The sequence below is a fragment of the Equus quagga genome, chromosome 17 (genome assembly GCF_021613505.1).
Source record: "Equus quagga isolate Etosha38 chromosome 17, UCLA_HA_Equagga_1.0, whole genome shotgun sequence".
NCBI lineage: Eukaryota > Metazoa > Chordata > Mammalia > Perissodactyla > Equidae > Equus > Equus quagga.
In genome coordinates, this window is record NC_060283.1 from 55916768 (window position 1) to 55937473 (window position 20706).

Sequence of the window (20706 nt, forward strand, 5' to 3'; positions counted from 1 at the left end):
ACTTTTTGTTGTTGACCTGCAGTTCTTAGGACATGAGTTTATCTTAGGCTGTGCTATATCGGTCTCTGATTTTATTGTGGTTATTCAAAGTAAACGTAACCTGATAATTTTTAAATGTCTGGCGTTTCCCCATATGAAAAGAGGGCGGCCTGGGATCCATGGTCCTGTGTTTAGCAGAGCACCTTAACAAGGTTTTCAATATGCAGACATAGGTTGTGGTAATTGTTCTTTTCTTTTTTTTTTAAGGAGACAGGGAGTGAAACCTAAATTCCTTTGCATAAGCAAGTAGAGAGAATAGGGAGGCAGAGGGAAAAGGGAGGTAAAGAGTCTAGAGAGCCAAAGAGATGCGGCAAGGAGCAAGGAAGGAAATGGACAGACTCAAACAGAAATTTCTCTTCCCCCAGGGAAAATCTGATGAATTTTTAGCACAATGTTGTCAAATATTCAATTTTAAGTTGATATCCATACTATGCCATGCTTTAATTTCTATTACTTCAAATCATTAGGAAAATTTGGTTACAAATAACAGCATTTTGTGAATTGTACTTTGAGGAATTTAAGGAATAGACGCAGTGTCCACATGGAGCAAAGCTGCAAAGGAAGGTGATAGTGGACACGGAAGTGCAGAAAGCAGAGAGGGCGTTGAAAATTCAGTGAAAGCAAAGAATCAGATCATAGGAGACTAGGAGATGGTAAGCATTTCAACAATCTTTGTGATCTGAGGGTGGAGTGAGAGAGGCTGGATTTCCCACAGAATCTAAGATGGGTAGGCATACATTCTGTTTAAATATTAAAGGAAATGGTGATCTCAGATGACAGGAGACCTTAAGGACATCCAGGTGACAGAAACATGAGGTTCCCAAACTGATGACTTTAACTCAAAAATAAGACCTTGGCTTTTGATACTGAACAACTGTATAGTTAGTTCCAAATTAGCCATGTACAAATAATGGATATTCTCTGGCAGCCTTCACAGTATATTTGCACTGTATCATAATGCGTTAGCATCCTGCACAGTTTGGAAAAGTGTCAATCTTTGGTCTGTGGGCAGAGTTGATCGCTCATAAGTGAAAAAAAAATTCCTGTGTTAGTAGTTGGTTCTTTTTGGATTAAAATTTAGAGTAAAACAGACTTATTTCCCATATTCAGCAGGATAAAGAAGGCTGATGTTTTGAAGAAGACACGAGAAAACAGTTTGTAGTTTTGTATATGGGTTCTATGTGGCTTTATAATCACACAATTCTGGAGCTGGGAGGAATGTCTCTGACTCTGGCAGTGACTGCTACTGACCCACCCAATAGCCATCCCCCATCTGCCTTACTAACAGAACCCAAATTTAGTCACTGTGGCGAGGTACCCAGCTGGCTGTACGCTGTTTAGTCTTCCCTTGCAGACCAGGGCAGCCAATGAATCATAAGAAGGCACTGGGAAGGGCTTTGCAGATCCTCACAGAGGGCAGTGCTGCCCTTCTACCTGGAATGCAGATATGCTGCCCAGAAAGGAAGTAACTATTTTATGCCATGAAGATTCAAGCCACACAGCAAGGATGATAAAGCAGAAAAAGAAGGACCGTGGGGTACTGGTAACTGTAAAATGTGGTACCTGCACCAGACTTCTTTTACATGAGAGAAAATAAACCCATTTTGGTTGTATCTTGGTTATTGAACGCAGTCCCTACGTGATACAGTGGTTATTTTGTAAGGCTCTTGCCTTTTCTACATAACGAGGCACAGAGAACTCAGCCCTGTCCCACCTCAATGTTATTCTTGTGGTTTTTGTGTGTCCAATATGAAATTATAAGAATTTATTATAACATAAAATCTTGCAGGTGTTTCTCTCTTTGAGACATGCTTATCAACTGAAGTCAGAACTTCAAATTAAATACATTCAGTCCCAAATCTCCTAAAATTTCCAATTTGTAGTTATTCTGTGGGAGGCACAGACTAAGTACACAGCCCTCCGGGGTGAGATCATGAGCGTGGAGTCACTTGCTTCATTCTGTCATTCACTGATGAGTGTCGGTTCCTGCTGCCACGGTTCCGGTTAGGCTCTGCTCTCCTTACACTTGGATGCGTGTGGCAGCCTCCTGGACTTTAAGCTCCCCTGCTGATTCATTTTACATACCTTCTACAGATTTATTTGCAATGAAATATATTCCTCCATCTGCTTAGAAACTTTCAGTAGCTCCTCGTTTCGGACGGATTAAAATTCAAACTCCTGAGCCTGGAAGTCCTTGGATTTTCTATGCAGTACTCTTGTTTTTATGTCTTCATTCCTTTCCTCACACTCTCTCCTTTAGTTTTTACTTACCTCCTGGTTCCAACTATGTCTCAAGGTTCAGATTCACAGCCGACCCAAGCATACGCTCCCATCCTTGAACTCTGTCTGCAGTGAAGACACTCATCACATGCGGCTCTTTAGCTCCTTGAAGTCAGCTGATATGGCACCTTCTTCTCTGGATTCCTTACATCTCCCTGCAGTTTGCTTTCGGCTCTGTTTCTTAGAGTTTGTGTAAACATTGCATTCATTAAAAGTTACAATTTGCATGATTCGGACCATTTGATCATTCTCTCTGCCTGACTTGCTTTAGTCCTAAGGGGGGAATGAGATTTCCTTGCATAAGGAAAAAAAAAAAAAACCAATATGATGGGCCCAGCTGAAAACTTGGTAGAATTAAATTGTCTCCCCCTTTTCTTTTTACCTTTAGAAGTATTATCTTTTTTTTTTATTGTGGTCATAATAGTTTATAACATTGTGAAATTTCAGTTGTACACTATTATTTGTCAGACACCGTATAAATGTGCCCCTTCACCCCTTGTGCCCATCCCCAACCCCCTTCCTCCTGGTAACCACTAAACTATTCTCTTTGTCAGTGTGTTTGTTTATCTTCCAGATATGAGTTAAATCATGCAGTGTTTGTCTTTCTCTGTCCGGCTTATTTCACTTAACATAATACCCTCATGGTCCATCCATGTGGTTGCAAATGGCAAGATTTCGCCTTTTTTTTAATAGCTGGGTAGTATTCTGTTGTATATATATACCACATCTTCTTTATCCATTCATCAGTTGATGGGCACATGGGTTTCTTCCAAGTTGAGGCTGTTGTGAATAATGCTGCTGTGAACACAGGGGTGCATAAGTCTCTTTGGATCGTTGATTTCAAGTTTTTTGGATAAATACCCAGTAGTGGGATAGGTGGGTCATATGGTATTTCTATTTTTAATTTTTTGAGAAATCTCCATACTGTTTTCCATAATGGCTGTGCCAGTTGGCATTCCCACCAGCAGTGTGTGAGGGTTCCCTTTTCTCCACAACCTCTGAGACATTTGTTATTACTTGTCTTGTTAATTACAGCCATTCTGACGGATGTGAGTTGGTTTCCCATTGTCGTTTTGATTTGCGTTTCTCTGATAGTGATGTTGAACATCCTTTCATGTGCCTGTTGGACATCTGTATATCTTCTTTAGACAACGATCTGTTCAGATCTTCTTCCCGTTTTTCAATTGGGTTGCTAGTTTTTTTGTTGTTGAGATATATGGGTTCTTTGTATATTTTAGATTTTAACCCCTTATCAGATATATGGTTTGCAAATATCTTCTCCCAATTGTTAGGTTGTCTTTTCATTTTGTTGATGGGTTCCTTTGCTGTGCAGAAGCTTTTTAGTTTGATGTAGTCTCATTTGTTTATTTTTCCTATTATTTCCCTTGCCCGGTCAGACATGGTACTTGAAAATATGCTGCTAAGACTGATGTTGAAGAGCATACTGCCTTTGTTTTCTAGCAGTTTCATGGTTTCAGGTTTTACATTCAAGTCTTTAATCCATTTTGAGTTAATTTTTGTGCATGGTGTAAGATAATGGTCTACTTTTACTCTTTTACATGTGGCTGTCCAGGTTTCCCAGCACCATTTATTGAAGAGACTTCCTTTTCTCCATTGTATATTCTTGGCTCCTTTGTGGAAAATTAGCTGCCCATGGATGTGTGGGTTTATTTCTAGGCTTTCAATTCTGTTCCATTGATCTGTGTGTCTGTTTTTTTGCCAGTACCATGCTGTTTTGGTTACTGAAACTTTGTAGTATACTTTGAAATCAGGGAGTGTGATGCCTCCAGCTTTATTCTTTCTCTCAGAATTCCTTTGGCTATTCACAGTCTTTTGTTGTTCCATATACATTTTAGGATTCTTTGTTCTATTTCTGTGAAAAATGTTGTTGGAACTTTCATAGGGATTGCATTGCTGCTAATGTGTTCTTAATTAAACCCAGTAGTGAATTCAACCTGCAGAGGTTTGACAAGAATGGGCATGTTAATATACATATTTTATGCATGTTATAATTTATTTTGAGAAGCTGGAAGAATACAGAGGATGAAAGGTTGGGGGAGTTCGGAGAGTGGGAATGCTGTCTCTTCAGTTTTCTTGGGTGGCTGGGTTTCGGTGGTGGGCGGGGCGCTCCATCTGTCTGGGGTGAGGTCCTGCTAGCTCTTGCAGAGCCCTCGAGGGACTTCTTAAGTTTCTTGTACCTCAACATCATCACCCCAAAGCCCCAGGAGTTGCTTTACGTGATTGCCACAACTGCCTTTAATGCACCACGTCACCAGGTGCTAAGGTCTTGGTTTCTTGTACAATTTCTAGTACAAATCAGAATTGAATGACAGTCCTGCAACTATGTAACAGCAACTGTAAGAGAGTGACAATAAGTGAATCTGTATTATAAGGCTTAAAAAGCACCATCAGTTGGCATAGGGTCTATCATAGCTCAAAACATAGTTATTTTCTTCCGTTTGTGATATGTGTGTGCATTTACACAAATTTATAAATCATGTATTACATATATATCCATATACACATGCATATATACTTATACTTTAAAGAGGGTTAAATTTATCCAAAATACCCATATGTATATTCATATGCATATATATATATATACACACGTATATGTATATGAAGAAAACCTTAAGCTACCTGTGTGTGCATAGACACCACCTTTTCTTAATAAGGTATCACATTATCTTCATTATTGTTTGCTCTTCTGGGAAAATATAATAGCAAAATAGCAACTATGAATGGGGAAGTCTTTTGAGTTATAAGGCTGTTTGTATTTTAAAATGACATTGAGGATTAATTTCCCTTATGATCACCTGCTATTGTTTTGCTCAAGCTTCTATATGACAGAAAAACACAATAAGTTAGATTTGATTTAAAGACCCTGATATCAAGTCAACTGAAAATCAATGTATCCTGAGAGAAAGTAATAAATTTGTGAAACAAATTTAAAAAGCATGAGACTTTGTTCCCTCTGCTAAATCTAGAGACCTTAAAGGGATTCCCGTGGTCTCTTGACTAGTAATGGGCCAGTTTGTTTCTTTACAGTGCTCATCTCATCCAGTAACTCTTCCTTATCGGATTCTGCCTTCTCTTGTTGGAACACGGACCATATTGTTCCCTCTAGTGTATGCTGCCCTTAAAGAGGGCAAAGCATGTTTTGAAGACAATGCACATGAAAAACATTCATTATTGAGGAATGAATGTGGGCCTTTTTGAGCTGTAAGTATCTCACATCAGATTCACTGTAAGAAAGAACTCTACAGCATAGGGAATTACAGAACACCATAGCAATGCTAGGTTTTGCCCAGGAATTTGTGTTGGAATTGAGTGGAGCGAGAATGCCTTTTTAGAACATATAAATTGGAAGAATCCACAATGCAGTGTGTGGGAAACAAAGTGGAGATAGAGTGGGTCAGCTTGCTGTGTGCGTAACTCGTTAGCACAGATTCATATCTGAAAACATGTACCTTAAAGATATACCTAAGACTTAGAATGGATTACCATTTAGCCCAAGGTTGGGGAGAAGAATAATTTTCTATTCATATTTGGAATATTAAGAATGAAAGAGAAATAGTTTCACTTTTGATTGTTGGGGTGGAAGTCAGAGCCATTTGGATTCAAACTTTGTTTTGCCATACATATTTGTCACAATGAAGAAACATGGGAGCATACGATAATAGAACCTCATGAGTTAAGTATGAGATCTGTAGATTAACCTTTTTGACCCTAATTATTTGAATTTCAAACATTTTAAAAGATCTTTCATTTTTTAAAAAATGCAGCTTTAATTTCTTATCTTTATCAAGCCTGATCTTTTACATGTGAATTCTTTGGTCCCACCTCTTGTGTTGGTCATTACCGCATACTGATAAGCAGGCTTCACTTTGAATACACAGGGGAAGTGGGCACCATGAAACTTGGCAAAACCTGGGGAAGTTACCTTCTTTGCCGGAAAAGAGAGGGATGAGGTGACAGAAGCAATTCCAACTTCACAGCCAGAAGGAAGCATAGAGAGCGCTAAATCTAGACCCTCAATTTACAGATGGGAAAACTAAGGAAGATACTCAGTCACACAGATAATAAATGGTAAAGCCAATATTTAGAATTATAAAAACAAAAGATTACAGTTGCTTAAAAGAAACACATCTAAGTGCAATTTTCTTGTCCAAAAAAGGGGCATCCTTGTGTGGTAGGCAGAGACTTAGATCAAGTCCAAATAGCTGAGCTCCAGCCCAGATTGACTGCTCGCTGGTTCTGTGACCTTCCGTCGCCCTCTCTGCCTCTCTGAACCTCACATCCTTCATCAGTAAAACTGGAGCTGACCTCTCATCATGATCTGAAACATCTGAAGAATCGATGACTCTTCATTTATTCTTTCATTATTTCTTCAGCAAATATTTGTTGAATATCATGATGTGCGAGACTGTGCTAGGTATTGTGGGGAAGAGAAAAATGAACAAAACAGAACCTTTGCCTTTAAAAAGTGTACAGTGTAAAGTAGTATGTAAACTATATGCGATTTATTCAATATTAAAATTTAGTGCTATGTGCTTAATAAATGTAAAGTCCTAAGAAATGCAAAGAGTTCAGAGAAGAAAGGGATTATTTCTCCCAGGGAGGCAGAGCTTATAAGGTTTCATGAAGGAACACCTTTTTAAGCATTGAAGGATGGCTAAGACTTCATCAGCAGACATGAGCTGGATGGGGAGAGGTCAGGAAAGCAACCCCAGCAAAGGGAAAAAGCTATAATTAAAAGATGCGAGGAAAGAGGAAAAACATGGATTGCATTCAGAGAACTGATGAGGTCAAACGATTGAACTGGTTGGAGCATAGACGTCATGAAAGGATATAGTGCAGATAACACTGGAAAGACAGGTTGGAGTTGGGACACATGGTTTCTGACAGCGGGAGGAGCCAAAAGCAAGAGTCCCTTCAGCTAGCGACAACTGAGGATACAAAGATGAATAAGACATGGTGTCTGCACCCAGGAATTTGCCTTGATTCAGTGGGCAGTGGGGGAACCCGAGAAGTTTGTGAACAGGAGGAATCAACATGACTGACTGTGAGCTCCAGGAAGGTGCCTTTGGCAGCGCCATATGGGATAGATTAAGATGACGAGAAACTGGAGCCAGGAACTGAATGGGAGGAACCCTTATATTCAAAAGGAGCACTGGACCTGCCTTTACTTGGGAGCAGTAGAATTGAAAAAGGATGAAACAGTTTAGTCCACTGACCCTTACACTTTTTGGGCGACGGCCCTCTTTGAGAATCTGATAAAAGCTATAGACCCATTCCTCAGAAAGGGTGTCCATACATGCGTGTGCAATTTGCATGCAATTTCATCAGGTGTACAGACATCGTGAGGCCTTTCTTGAACCCCAAGTTAAGAAATCCTGATCTACAAAGAGATTACGGAGGTTGAATCTATAGAATGTGTGCCATGGAGTAGGGAGTTGAAAATGCCTCTGGGGTTATAGGCCTGGATGTGTGGGAGAAGTGCAGAAATAGGGGTGTCTGCAAGATGACCTTGTTGAGGACAACTGTGATCACGTCTTGCTCTGTGCTCTCCACCCTTGGCTGGGAGCTTTTTCATGATTCGGTTCTTGCCTTTTCCCTGGTTTAATTTTAGTGAATGGGGAGCAGCTGCTCTAGATTTAATATACTTGGACATACTCAGACATATTACTTGTGACATAGGACTCAGGAATCTGCATAGTTCATTCTTATCACATTCATACAAGTTCTTGCGTATTTTAATAGTTGGAAATTAATTTCTCCCATTGGCGTTCTAAACGTGATAAATGTATTCAGTATTCATGTAGTTCTGATATAAAATTATATGGAAATTCTAGTACAATTTCAGTAATTAATGTCTGCCAATTATAAAGGGTTACAATTGTAGCACTCACAGGGACCTATGTAGGATATGAAAAATATACAAATAATCAGAGAAATTAATTTCCTATACCCAATCTTTCTGATTAATGAAAAAAAGTAATTACTAGATAATCATAATGTGAAGGATGCTAATAAATGGTCAAAACAGAGGAATACCTTAATTTTGTCATATTTTAAAGAGAAGTATTTCTTTTCTATTATTGTTTTTTTGTATTTTGGTAAGAGCATCTAACATGAGATCTACCCTTAGAGGAATACTTTGTTTTCAGATAAAAAGAAACATGAAGGCATTTAGGAGATTGAGTAAGAATGAAATCATTTATAATATCAATTAAATATCAAATATAAACTATGTATCATATGGCATTTTTGACATACTAGACATTTGGGTCAGCTTTGTAGTTCTAAATCACAGATCATAAAAAATTTGGAACTGAAAGAGGCCTTCCCTAGAAATCACTGAATCCAACAATATTTTCCCTTTGCAAATGAAGAGCTGAAACAGAAAATTTTGTTATTTTCTCAGTGTTCAGTGACATACCAGAAGGACGGGTACCTTGAACTTGGAAGGAAACCTTCATTTCACTACTACTACGATCCTCAGAAATGCTGCTCTTGTGAAGAGCCAAAGCTGCCAGGTGTGTTGAATGATTTTCTGGTCTCGCAAACAAGAGCTTTCGGTGAGGCAAAGTATATAGTTTTCACATAAATTAGCTTTCCTCAATGTAATGGGTATATATTAGGAGAATTAGATTCTGCAATCCTAGTATGTTTGTAGAATCTTGTCAATGAAGTACAGAGCTGCACTATACCATGCTAAGGAGATGCTTAATCAACATACTCCAGGGTCATTTTATCAATCCTACTGAGTTTTCTTTCTATCTATAGGATTTCTCCATGCAGTAGGGATGAGGGCATCTGCTGTTCCCATGCCAAAGAAAGAGGCCCCGACCCAAATGTGTTACAATATGTTAGACCTAATAGATATATGATGAATTTTTAAAATGATGGAACCTGGTCATCTCACTGCTATTTACAAGATAGACATTATATACATTCTTACAAATAAGCAATTATATAGCTACAGATGCATAAAATGCTACAAAGGATAAATTTAGCATAGCAGGTGGTCTGGTAGTTGTTTTTTGCCACAAAACATAGAATCTAAAATGTTACCTGTGTAGGACAGCTATGTCATTGCCTCTGTGATGTCTTTGTCTCTGATGTCTGTTTTCTATTAGGCTATTTGTCTTAGCCTCCCTAATTTGACATATAAAAAAAGAATCATACTACTTCACAGCTGGAAGAGACTCAGAAGGTATTTTTTCTCAGTGTTCTAAAATCAATCTCATCAGAATTAGCCGCAGTGTTCTTTAAAAAGAGAGCTCCCGACCCCACCTCAGACCTGTTTAATCTCATTAGGAGCGAAGAGAGACGAGCACCGCAATCTAAACAGGTTTCTCAGTTGATGCTTATACCTGCTAAAGGTTGAGGTCCATTGACCAGTGGATCTAAAATGCGGTCTTAGACCAGCACAATCAGCATCACCCGGGAAATTGTTCAAAATGCAAATTCTCAGTCCTCCCCCAGACCACGGTCAGACGCTGTGGGGGTGGGGCCCAGCAGCTGGTGTTTGAACGTGGCTCCAGGTCATTGGAAAGCAAGCTAAACTTTGAGAACCCCTGATGCTAGGCAGTCCATCCAACTGACTTAGAAGGAAATCAAGGCCAAAGTGAGCAGTTGGCTTTTTCACTTTAAACGTGGGTCAATGGTACAATCAGCAAAATAAATCAAAGCAGTGCTTTTAGAAAACTAATCCTCGACTTACTTAAAACTTGAAGTAGACCAAACATGTATTATAACTTTCTATTTCCCTCATATTTGTAAGTAAAGAGAACGGGGATATAACCATGGTGAGGAAGGAATGAATTTTAAGTTTATTTTATTTTAAGATGTTTGCATTTCCTTAAAGATCTTTGCAAACTGTGTTCAAGACTGTTTGCAAACAGGAGAGAATTACCTTTAATATGCCTGAAATGCTTTGCATTCACCGGAAAGAAGACTCAGTTTAAGTCTAAAGGATTATTTCTAGCGTTTATGGTTTATTAGAAATTAGACTATAAAATGTTCAATATTATTCAAGTTTTGAATAGGAAGTATACTTTGTAAAATGCTTTAGGATTGCAAATTCAGACATTGGAGCTGGAAAAAGAACTCATTCAGTTTGTAAGGCAGCGTCTTTGCCAAAACAGAGGCTGTGATCAAGACAGGGCTGCTCACCTGCCTGGTGAGAGATGAAATTCTAGGCAAGCACATCACTGCTGACGTGGTCAGTTTTACAGTCTCTCCCTTTTTAAATACAGTTGGCATCTAACCCACAATAAACTTTGCCAGAGAAGGAACAGAGACCCGTGGAACTCATCTGTAAATGCTCCGCTTTCTCTGTCTTGTTTCTTGTAATACTCTCAAATTTCTGAGTGTCAATGAAAAAAAGTTTGCAGAGGAGAGATGGTCCAGCCTCGAGGTCCATATCCTGTCATTGATTTCTGTGCAACACTCTCATCGACTTCAATGGGAGTTCCGCCCTTGGATCAATGTCAGGATATGGGCCTTTACATTTAGATGTGAAAGTGTTTTAATAGGGTTGGCAAACTAGTGATGAATTAGGGTGAAAGACAAAAGAATTGGCTGGAAACTTTCAGACCTATAAGCTACTCTTAACCATTAGAAGAGTTATTTTTCTACAAAATGCAGAAGGAAATTTGCATATGTTGATTTTGGCTTCCAAGTGTCCCAGTACACTAATTAAATTGCTTGAGTCTATTCTGGTTTCTTATGAACAGTGTGGAAAGTAAGTCCTTAAGGGACCAAGCCATTTGAATTACATTGTCTTTTGGACCGACGCATGGCAAGAGCATCTGCTTTCCTGTCTTGACTGGAGGCTCATGGTAAGATCTTCCTTCAGGATCTTATGATTCAGAACATTGTTTTGTCCCTAATAGTTTAACTGGAAGCACTGGAGTTTAGCTACTTCATCCCTCTCTTTGGACCTAAATCCATTCAAGCAGATAAGAAACTAAAAAAAGAATTCTAAAAATGAACTTACAACACCCTTTATGGTGATCCATTCTAAGTACTTAGCACTTATAACCATTACGGAAGTCTTTCTTTTAGCAAAGTATAAATACGCACATACCTAGAGCATCTATATTATATACATACACACATATATAGTGTATACGTACTATGTATGTGTATATATGTGCGTGTATATAAATATATATATAGTAGGCTGTTTCTTTTTTATTTCTAAACACACATCAAGACTATGTGGTCACAATCTCCAGGTTAGTGAAAAGTCAATTAAAATTGTCAAGCTCTCTGTCCTCCAGGCTAATGCTTCATGTCAGTTGTCCTTTCTTCACTTGCCTCATTTGCTAATCATTTTATGTCTTTGCTGTCCTCTCTCTTCTTTCAGCACCTTATGTTACTATTTGTGTTTATGTGGAGTTTTGCTGAAGTGCAGTCTTTGGTTTCCACTATGAGCGCTCCCAGAGCATCCTGTCCACATGACGGGAAAGCGCCCAATTGCGAATTGGGAGCCAACAGTGACTACAATTCCCAGGTAAGTGTGGAGAGCATGGGTGATAACTGTTCTCATTTTCTTCTGTTTAAATGAAGATCCAGTTGTAAACATCTCTTTTCCTTACTGACCGTCATCATATTCTCCTATTTCATCATCATCTGTCTGAGAGAGGGCAAAAGTTCAAGGTTTTTTATTTCAATTGTGTCAAAATATTCATCCTCCTCATGCCCTCGTTCACAGAGCAGCACGCTGTTTAAGTTATTGCCAAAGTTACACGAGTCTGCTCTTCAAATCTCACCTACATCCTGATGCGTAGCAGCGTGGTTATTTCTGATATAGATGGCTATGTTTAAAATAACTTTAATGGGTAGAGACTTTTGTAGGAAGAGCGATATATGACTTTTAATTCTGTCCTTTAGGGCAAAAGGACTGGCACTTGCGCGTCCATCTTTCTTTTAAATCTCACACTAAACGTTTCAGATTCTCGCTGCCAGGGTTGTAGAATCAGTTACTGGAAGAATATGTATGTGCGAAGAGAGGAGGAAGAAACCTGTGCCAGGAAAAGGCAGGAAAGAGAATATTTTTGTTAATGGAACACCTGATGGACTCATAATGGCAACACTACCTACATGTGTGTACAGAATACAGAAAAAATGCTAATGCCAATTGAGAGATATCAAATGCAGGTGCTGCCAAGTGAATGTTTTCTCCATGTATATAGCTGAATATTCCACTAGTTACTATCAATCTTTTGTTAAATGGATTTGACTTTTAAAGCAGGACTCTCTGCATGACTCTTTGCACAGAGACTGGCAGGTGCGTTCTGAGAGGGAGCTCTTCGTAGTCTCATATAGGCAGCTTCCCACCCACACTATTCACACACCTCAGACAAAAACCAAATGAGGCCTCAGCACACAGCACAGCAAGACAGAGCCAGTAATTGTCATCACAGCAATTTTAGGCAAGACAAATGACAGACGGCATTCTAGGAAAGCATGAAGAATAGTTACCAGGTAGAAAAAAAAGGCAAATATTATTTAGCTTTTATTTTCAAATCTTAATAACCTTATATCTCCATTTACTTTTCCAACATTTATATCATTTGAGTTATATGTATCATGGTACCTACATATTAAACAATTATTTGTTATCACTTTAAACATTTTGAGAAAAATGGTTAAAATTAGCAATGTGTTTGGGATTCTCTTATGAAGGAAATCCAAGTAAAATACTGTTATTTTATTTCTTTTAAAAATGCAAGCTTCGGAATAAATTAAGCATTTCTTTTAAACTTTCCAAAGCATCAATATGCCATATATGACTTTTTTTACACTAGTAGCGGCACAGATATGAACTGAAAGTTTGTTAACAAAGTCTAAATAACTTTGCCTAAAACATATAAAAATGAATCTGGAAGGCATCTTTTCACAAAGTCACACAGATTGTGCCTTTAAATTCACTAATTAAAAAAGAATCTTTTTTACCAGGCTTCTTTTTAATGCTCTTTCTCCTCATCAATGGAAAAAAAAATCTAAGATTTGTTTCTAAGTGATTTGCACATTTTAGATACACAATAAAAATTTTGTTGAAGGAATGCTGATTCAGTAATTATCCAGAAAAGTTAGTTGTTACTTAAAGGCTGAGTTAGTGGTTATTATCTGCGCAATTTTAGTTTGTGCTTTCTTGGCTACATACAAGGAAAGATTAAGCTTTCTTTCTCCTTGCCGTTTTTTTCCTTCTGTTTTGGTATAGTTGATCTGCATGTAAAGCTTCCTTCAGGGTCAATGCAAACTCAAACTAGTGTCATTTCAAGTGACAATCCAGTGAGATTAACTTCACAAAGAAACAAAACAAAGTAGAGCAAGTGTGTGTTTGTATGTGTGTATGTGTCTGTGTGTGGGGGGGGGGGCTGTTTATTGTATGGGAAAGAGAAAATGCACTTAATTCTCCAGCTCATAACACAACTTTATGGATTTATGCCCTTTGCTACTAACCTCAAAGGTGCTTTGCTTATGCAAACCAAGTTATGGGTCCCATTAGTTTGGGCTAGCGCAATGGGTAGCATTTGCTAGTATAGCGCCCCCCCCCCCAGTAGTTTTTCTGGTGCACAGCTGGGTCTGGGAGCACAGCTGCGCTTGCCGTGAGCCCTCCAGCATTTCACTACGCAGTTGTGAGAGCTGCTTAGGAAGTTGTTAGGAGGCAGCCGCAGAGGCTGCTGGTCGTAGCCCATCTGCTGGAGCCTGGCCTGAGTCAAGCCTCAGCGGTGAATGTGAGACTCTTGTACCCTCCAGATTCTGAACACACACAGATGTGTGCTCTGGAATTTGAAGGAGAAAACTTAGGTCAAGATTTCTTGTGATATTTTAGCTACTTTTATTATGGGCCTCACTTGAATCTCAAAATCATAACTCTATTAAATAGCCTCCAGATTGTGTTAGTCAATTTCCATACAAATAGCTACGTCAATAACATGTGTGTGGTTCTGACTGCATATGAGGACTGGAGAATTTCCCTTTTATTAATTATTTTAAACAAAGTACTAGTTCATGTATCTTTGAAAATTAAATCATATACTTAATATATTACACTAAGTTTCAGTTTACCCCCTTAAATTCTCTTCTAAATACTGATTAATTCTTATAGGATAATAGTTTCTATTCATATTTTATTATTTTATAGAGTAGCTAAGTCCCTTCTTACATTAGCTAAAAAGGTCTTCGTCAACACTATGGTGTGCTCAATCTCATGCCAAATTTGGTAAAGAATCTAAAAAATAAAAAACCCATTCTCTGACTTCAAAGACACCCAAGATATCAGCATGAAACATGCTCCTACACTGATCGAGGCCAGATTAATGACAGAGATGGAAAATGCGAGAGAAGAGCCACCACACTGTGGTCAAACTTGAAAGGGGAGGTAAGAACAGTATGTTAAACATTAGGTCAGTTTTAGAGAGAGAGAAACAAGGTGAAATTGTCCCGGCAAGTGCAAAGAGACTGTAGTGAGCAAGGATTCGAAGGTGATGAAGAAATCTGACATCTTCAGTGGACAGAGAGATGCACTTACGAGGCAGAGGACACACAGTTAAGGAGTTGGAGATTCAGAGGAGATAGGTAAGGAAGATGTAGGTTAGACAAAGCTTTAAATGTCATCATATGTGATGCTGTTGAAATTGTGAAATGTTAAAGGCTTTTAACTTTTAAACAAAAAACCCACCCAAATTAGGAAAGGTGACTTATGTGTTCCCAGACCCCACCTTTGGGCCAGATTCAAAGTAATTACTCAGCTAATATTGAATAAACCCCCCTGTACACAGTTGTATATCTTAGTTGCAGGTCCTTCTAGTTGTGGGATGTGGGACGCCGCCTCAACATTGCCTGACCAGCGGTGCCATGTCTGCGCCCAGGATCTGAACCCTGGGCTGCCGCAGTGGAGCCCGCGAACTTAACCACTCAGCCACGGAGCCGGCCCCTGAATAACATGCTTTTGATGAATCAAATATCAGAGACATTCCTAAACATAGATCAAATAGTGAATTTACAGGCCCGCCTGGTGGTATAGTTGTTAAGTTCACGTGCTCCGCTGCAGCAGCCCGGGATTTGCAGGTTCAGATCCCGGGTGTGGACATAGCACCACTCATCAAGCCACGCTGCAGCATTGTCCCACATACAAAATAGAGGGAGATTGGCACAGATGTTAGCTCAGGGCCAATCTTCCTCACACACACACACACACAGTGAATTGAATTAGTGTATCTGTCAGGGATCTAGTGAGAACCAAACACATTCAGCTGGGGCTGCATGAAGAGGTATCTTAATGAAGGTACTATTTGCAGAAGAGCAGCCAGATTTAAAAGAAACAAGGGTGACTGAGGCACCTTTGGACTACCAACAAAAGGAAGCCATTACCTCTGCAGGCGAATGGGTCACGGGGAAGAAACAAGAGTCATTGAGCCCAGTGGAGGGTTGGAACCATGAATGGGGACCTGCTAAACAGAAGCTGCAGCCCGAGTAACCATGCCAGAACTGAGGGAAAACAGGAAAGAAGGGAGAGGCCTAAAGACTTCAATCTCTCTCCTCCCGCACTACACCTCCTATTGGTAACACTCATTGGCCTAACCCAACCAGGGGCCAGAGAGCAGGGGAGAGTGGGTGGTGCATTGTGTAGAGGTCAGTCTCCCAGGGCACAGGTCAGGGCTGAGCTGCACAGAGAATGGATCCGGGGGCCAGTGGCAAATAATCAGCACAAAGCGTTTAATGTTTTTTTTTTCACTTTATTTCTTAAGTTTGGAGACAAAGATTTTGTCTAAGATTTGGTTTACATAATCTGTATTGATTTTCATAATTTATATATGACTAGTTGAAAACATTCTCACGTTACTATGTCAGAAGGCTCTGGTTATAAAAGCATCTTGACATACTGTGTTGAGAGTAACATGGCGCGAAGTCATGTACAGATAGTTCTCAAGAGGAGAAACTCAGATGGCCAATAAAAATATAACAAGATATTTGACCTCATTAGTAATCAAAGAAATAAAAATTATGAAAACCAATGTGATTCCATGTTTTTCTGATCAAACTGGAATGATAAGAAGACAGGTGGATTCTCAGAGTGCTGAGAATGCAGTCTGACAGCACTGTCTTATACTGATGGTGAGAGAGTAAAATTGGTACACTCTTTCTGGAAATCAATTTTGTGATTTGCATAACTTAACTAAATTCATTCTTCCGTCCTAAAAAATTTTATTTAGTGGAATTTATCCTAGGGAAACAGGCATGCAAATATGTCTGTTTACTGTTACTGAAAATAGCAAATATTAGAAACAAGTAATTATCCATTTAGGAATGGTTTAAAATGATGGATGTTGTTATAGAATACTATAAGCGATTGAAGCTGCTTTGAAGGAAATTTAACAAGACAAATGTTAATTATGTAGGCGTAAAAAGTATAGAAAAAATTATTTAGCTGAAAAAAGTGAAAAAAGATGAAAGATTATAATGATGAATACCAACATTACACTGTAATCTCTGACTGGTGAGCTGCTGATAATTTATTTTCCTTTCCCCTTTTCAGCCTGTTTGTTTGTACCTTAGCAGCAGATGCGAGAGGTCATACTCCTCATTCACGGCACCTTATTGTCTCAGTCTCTGGAACATCTTTGCTGATTCATTCCCTTTATCCCTGACCCCCACTTTCATTCCACCTCCTGCCCATAGTCAGTCTTTTTTTTAAGATTTTATTTTTTCCTTTTTCTCCCCAAAGCCCCCCCGGTACATAGTTGTGTATTCTTTGTTGTGAGTTCTTCTAGTTGTGGCATGTGGGACGCTGCCTCAGCGTGGTCTGATGAGCAGTGCCATGTCCGCACCCAGGATTCGAACTAACGAAACACTGGGCCGCCTGCAGCAGAGTGCGCGAACTTAACCACTCGGCCACGGGGCCAGCCCCCTCATAGTCAGTCTTTAATGATGATATTTATGGTCTTGCATGTAACTGTGTCTTGTTAAATGTGAGTTGTTGTTTTGTGTTCATGTTTTTTTAATTTAGTTAAATAACACTGTGCTGTAGATTTTTTTCTTACTTTTTGGAAGTCCAGCACTTGGTTTTTAATATCTACTCACGTCTCAGTATTTACATCTCATCCTCCATTTCTTCCTTCAACTTAGTGTTTCACCTAGAAACAACATGAATGATTTTTATAATCAGAAAAATATAATACGAAATATCTTTAAAAAATGGTGGATTGGCATTATGTAATCCTGTAATTAATCCTTAACCTGAGAGAAAGTTGTAGATACGGGGGATCTCCAAGACCCCTTTGAATAGTGCAGTTTTCAGTTACTGGAAATCTAGACTTTTTATTTTTTTAAACAAATCAAGAGTCAGCATTCTAAGTGGTAGTTCTTGGATATTTTATTTTATGAACTGAGTAACAAAGTCATTCGTGCTGTGCAAAAGTTAAACGTGGTCCGGAGTAGAAGTTCTGAAACATCTTTGTCTCAGGGTCATTTTTCACTATGTGAAAATTACTGAAGACCTCCAAGGACTTTGTGTTGATTTGAGAAGATTATTTAGATTTTCGTAATTTATGTAGGTTATGTCTACTGATGTTTATCACATAGAAATTAAAACTGAGAACTTTCGGGGCCAGCCCCATGGCCGAGTGGTTAAGCTCGCATGCTCCACTTCGGTGGCCCAGGGTTTCACTGGTTCGGATCCTGGGCGTGGACATGGCACTGCTCATTGGGCCACGTTGAGGCAGCATCCCACATGCCACAACTAGGAGGACCCACAACTAAAAATACACAACCATGTGTGTGGGGGATTTGAGGAGAAAAAAGCAGGAAAAAAAAGAAGATTGTCAACAGTTGTTAGCTCAGGTGCCAATCTTTAAAAACAACAACAACAGCAAAAAAAAAAAAAAAAAAAAACAGAACATTTTAAAACATGGGAATACACAAGCACATTCACTAGCAGAGTGACGACATTATCACAGATCATATAGCTTCTGGAAAATTCCACAGTACACTTGTGACAGTGAGAATGAAAAAGCCAAACAATGTCTTAATATTATAATGCAAATAGTTTTCACCTTGTGGACTCTGTAAAAAGCCTGGGGGACTCCAGGGCTCCCTGGACCACACTTTGAGAACTGGAAGTCTAGAGGGTTTTATTCTCTCAAATTGGCACGACTTTCACTAGTTCCCAGTCCACAGCAGCCCTGAAACAGCATGCGCAGTGGCCCAGTCTCACCCAGCAGGTTTAGTCTTGGGAGCATAATATTGTTGCCACCTTAATTATGTAATGTTAGCAGTTAAATTTCTTCTATCATTGCTCTTACATAATTTGAAAATTATTGGACAAAGAATAACAATATAAAAAGGATGAATATATTTTCTTATTCAAAAATCAGGAGGCTGGGTCTGACATAAGTTTTTTTTTCTTTCTCTTGTTAGCTTAATGAGATGAAATATCTCATAAACACATAAAAATGAAGTCACTTTCCTTGAGACTTTAACGCATTGCCTTTATTACGAAGAATAACAGCGTGTGAAGTCTAAGTTTGTAAGTTATTGTAGCTCTGGAGGTTACAGCTGGCTTCTTAATCCAGCCAACCAATGACACCCACTCAGTAAAGGTAACAATGTGCAGCAAGACAGAGCGGATACTGAGATGTGGGATGCAGACCATCTGCTGGTACCGACTTGGTGCGCTGGCCTGGATATATGATGACACTGGGAGACAACCACCTTCTAAGCTATTGATGCTTGTTGAATAGAGATGCCTGAGCTGACAGACACTTACTGAATGCGACAGAATTCGGGGACCCCTGGGGCTACTGTTTAAATTGTAGATTGGAGAGAGGGGCATAGAAAGAATAGAAAGACAGAGTTTTCCTTCTGGATGAGTTTAGCCATCTTGCTGAATAGGTGCAGGTGGAATAAAGAGAAGAAACCCAAAAGACCTCAAAATGGAAGTTACGAAGGGCTTAACTGAAATCTGGGAAGTTGTAGTAGTACAAGAATATCATCGCACACAAATCATCACTGAACAGAACTGCCGTCAAAATCTGCTTTGAAGTTCTCTACTGCCCCTTTCTCTTCTTGCATTGCCCTATTCCACTCACCAGACAAAAGATCTCTTAAGAAACATGGCAAGTTGTTCATCATGGCCATCAAAATGGCTCAATTTGTTGGGTCCTTGCTGTGTGCCGGGTTCTGAGCAAGGTGTTTTATGATTCTCTCACTCATGTGAATTTTCAGAAGTATATGAAGTAGGGTCTACTATTTCCTCTGTTTCACATATGGGAAAATTGAAACACAGACAGTTTAAGTATTTCACCCAGGGTCACAGAGCCAGTAACTTGGCGTGCTAGAGACTCAGTGTTACCCTAACAGAAGAGGTTGTGTTTTCAACGAAGATCAGGTACAGAAGCTAATCTTTTACCTAAGAGAATAACTCATGAAAGGTGGGATTTTAGTACAAAGATGGACTTTGTGACAGTAGAGTAGCTTCCTTTGCTCCCTTCAAATCACAGAGCCTCAGAGGACCTGTGGTTTCCACGTATTATTAGGAAACATCATCGATATTACCCTGAGACACGGGTGAAGCAGAATTTTCTGAATACATTTTGTAAAATATGTTTTGAAACTGTAAATGCAAAAACATTTGCTGCAGAGGGATTCAGAGAGAGTCCAGAACAATAAAGTCAAAGAGAAAACTGTCGTCTCTCAGAGGACATTATTGAGTAGGTTTGAAATTGTATTTGCTTAGAATTGACCTGATTCCATTGTACTTTTGCGTATAACATGCATAGTTTGTATACCACCAAGCACTGCCTAAGAAAAAGATGCCTTTTTGAAGTGTGAACTCTATGACAGAAAGCACTAGGACCACAGAATAAAGAGGATTAAATAGAACATATCTAAGCCCGCACAAAACAACGCGTGGCATGCTTGCGCCACCCTGTGGACAAATATATACTTGCACTTCTTTTAGGAACCTGAAGGAATTTTTTCACATATTTAAATTTCATTGAAAAGAATTCAATGAAAGGAATAGCAATATAATTTTAAAGTGCTAGGTGCCTAATTTTCCGTTTCCTTAGTTATCACACTGTAATTAAGGCACATTTATAATGCCCCAAAGTAATATTTTATGCTTATATACCTTATTCAGTTTTGGTAATTTAAATACTGCCTGTTATTTTTTAAATGGCGATAATAAAATAATCTTTTTTCCTACCCTTCCCCCAATTTGTGAAGGGGATATTAATTTAGGTATCATTTAATACAACACAAACATAAATTATTTCACGCACAATTTTTTATGTTCTGTGAATAATGTGTACTGTGATCAGTATCCAGGGTTCCAAGTTTTTTCATTTTAGTATTAGCACG

The 20706-nt window shown here is 39.0% G+C and overlaps 1 long non-coding RNA gene across 1 annotated transcript; it reads left to right on the forward strand.

Annotated features, from left to right (window-relative positions):
• The first annotated feature begins 8764 nt into the window (after positions 1 to 8764).
• LOC124229458 (uncharacterized) lies at positions 8765 to 19970 on the forward strand. The gene is made up of 4 exons (XR_006885893.1): positions 8765 to 8861; positions 11067 to 11171; positions 11702 to 11848; positions 18763 to 19970. It is a non-coding gene; the product is annotated as an uncharacterized LOC124229458 (long non-coding RNA).
• Positions 19971 to 20706: the final 736 nt, after the last annotated feature.